Source organism: Electrophorus electricus, chromosome 12, assembly GCF_041902795.1.
Source record: "Electrophorus electricus isolate QZ-2024a chromosome 12, ASM4190279v1, whole genome shotgun sequence".
NCBI lineage: Eukaryota > Metazoa > Chordata > Actinopteri > Gymnotiformes > Gymnotidae > Electrophorus > Electrophorus electricus.
In genome coordinates this window covers 28809522-28812500 of record NC_137508.1, presented here as the reverse complement: position 1 = coordinate 28812500, position 2979 = coordinate 28809522, and positions in this window count along the sequence as shown.

Below are 2979 nucleotides of genomic sequence, written 5' to 3'. Positions count from 1 at the left end.
CTAATTGGTGGAAAGGGCAGCGCGTCGCCCCCACAGACAGATCTCTCCCAGGACATCGAAGCAACCTGCCAATTACTGCCAATTGTCGACCTCGTCACTGAGATGTGGACAGTCCTCCACATGGACTATGACTGTGGCCCAGAGAATATTCTGGTTGTGTGTGTATGCATGTGTGTACTGTGTGTGTGTATGTGTGTGTGTGCATGTGTGTGTGTGTGTGTGTGTGCATAGGTGGGTGTGTGTGAGTGTGTGTGAGTGTGTGTGTGTGTGAGTGTGTGTGTGTGAGTGTGTGTGTGTGTGTGTGTGTGTGTGAGTGTGTGTGTGTGTGAGTGTGTGTGTGTGTTTGCCTGTGTTTCGAAGAGTAGGAGGAAAAATCACACAGAGCTGGATAAAAAAGAAAACTAAATAAAAAGTCTACTTGACGACTGCAGCTAGGCAGCGCTCATTCATGCTGTTGGCTCTGTGACAGGTCGCTGTCTCTCACCTGAATGGAAAAAAGCATAAAAATCTAAAAAGAAACTCTCAGCTTGTGTTGCTGAATCCTGGGCCGCAGACAGTGGACAGTTTCGTGCACTCAGGTTCATTTAATGGGAGCTGATTCTTACTGCCAAAGCCTGTACGTTTCAAGCACTGGAGGTCAGGTTGTGTTTAAAGAGGGAATCGGCCATTACAGGCAGCTCTGGGAGAGCTGAACACATCCAGACTCATCCATAATCCATCAGCTGCTCATCATGGTTAGGGTCAGAGCCGGACCCCCGCCCTTCCCACAAGGAATAGCCGATGAAGGAGGAAGACCTCCTCTTTATCAGGCACAAGTGTGGTAGCGTTCCAAGGCAAAAAAAAAACAACAAGAAAAAGAAGAGGAAAGTGTGTGAGTGTGAATGTGTGTGTGTGTGAGAGTGTGTGTGTGTGTGTATGTGTGTTTGTGAGTGTGTGTGTGTGTGTGTGTGTGTGTGAGCGTGTGTGTGTGTGTGTGTATGTGAGTGTGTGTGTGTGTGTGTGTGTATATGTGAGTGTGTGTGTGTGTGTGTGTGTGTGTGAGTGTGTGTGGGGGTGAAGACAGAGAAATCATTTTGGTACAGCTGAAATATGTGTAATGCTTTTTAATTGTGTTGGCAAAAGTCTCTTGGAAAAAAATCAAAAGAACCACGGTAATTTTATACTGATAAATAATTCAGCGCACATTAATAACAGTCCGCGTGGAGAGATGTGCACATGCAGAAGCTGGTGCAGGAGGGATGAATGGGTGTTGGCTTCAGACGTCTGACTGAATCCTCATCCTGGGGTGAGCAGCACACTGTTGTCCGGAGCACTGGAGCTTTCCAGGCCTCCACGTTTATCTGGATGGGGAGTGTTCGCTCCATTCATAGTTCATGAATCTGAACTATGTGGTCCGATCAGTGCACACTCAACAAACTCATGTCATACAGGAAGCTAAATCAAACAAACCAACAAACAAAACCTGACAAATAACATTAAAACATGAACTGATGCAGTTCTGGCTGTAAAGACATATCTCTATCGTTCTGTACTACATAACATATAGTATACATATTATAGAAATTAGATATATAATATAAATGATAATATACTATATATATTATATATAGTATATATAATTACAGACTCATTTGGTCTCTGTTACTCTATTACATACAGATAAAGATGAGTAAAGATTCTCATAATACTGACTATTTCAAATGCAGTCAGTCAGAATGGTAATCAGATTGTTTTACTTAGGAATGATAATGTCATTTGATTTTTATGTTTCTGTAAAAATAAACCATATCAATATTTAAAGGCTGTTAACTAGAGCAAATGGAGGGAATTTAAATCTTCAGTCACGGGGAGGCAGCATGTCAACAGGGCACATGTTTATCTAAACAACCCTTACGGTTCAGACATTAACACATCTATTCATCTAAACACTCACTGTTCAGACATTAACACAGCTATTCATCTAAACACTCAGTGTTCAGTGATTAACACAGTTATTCATCTAAACACTCACTGTTCAGACATTAACACAGCTATTCATCTAAACACTCAGTGTTCAGTGATTAACACAGTTATTCATCTAAACACTCACTGTTCAGACATTAACACAGTTATTCATCTAAACACTCACTGTTCAGACATTAACACTGTTATTCATCTAAACACTCACTGTTCAGACATGAACACAGCTATTCATCTAAACACTCAGTGTTCAGTGATTAACACAGTTATTCATCTAAACACTCAGTGTTCAGTCATTAACACTGTTATTATAATGACCCCCATTTCTCGTCAGGAAGCATTCCTTACATCAGCCATAGATGTGGATCAATACTTCCAAACTTAATAATTAATAGTGACTATGAGCACATGGTATCTCACTTCAAAATACACATCATCTACAAATCGACTGTTAGTCAACAATGGACTTGAAATTATGTCTACAAACCACAGCACAGAAATGTGGATGAGTGTGTGTGAGGTGAAGTGGACTAGCTCCCTCTGAGTGCTGAGGAACACACCGTCGCCTTCCTAAGGCGTCTGTCGAGCGAACTTCTCTTCCCTCCTGCAAAGGCAGTGGTCTTCCCTAAATATTTGCCAACTGAACAGTGCACTTGTGATGGAAGACGTGGAGAACATGAATGTAGCCCAAGGCCTGCAGGAGAGAACAACAACTTCAGAATGCCAGTCAAAGCCACGAGACCTACAGAAGCACAAACAAGTTTACTCGCAGCACTTCAGGGACTGATACCTCAAATCAAGCTTTCGCACAGGCAGAACTACAAAGGTGTGTTAACTGACAAAAGGGATAAAAATAAGACTGTTTGTACTGAACATGTTTGTAGTGAATGCATCTGCGTTTAAATACATACAAGTTCTTTATCGGTGGGTTTAGATGTTAGATTGGCCATTTTTTGGGTAGCGTAGTTAATGTCACATTACATTTAATCTAACCTGCAAAATTCTGATTTGTGCTTCATA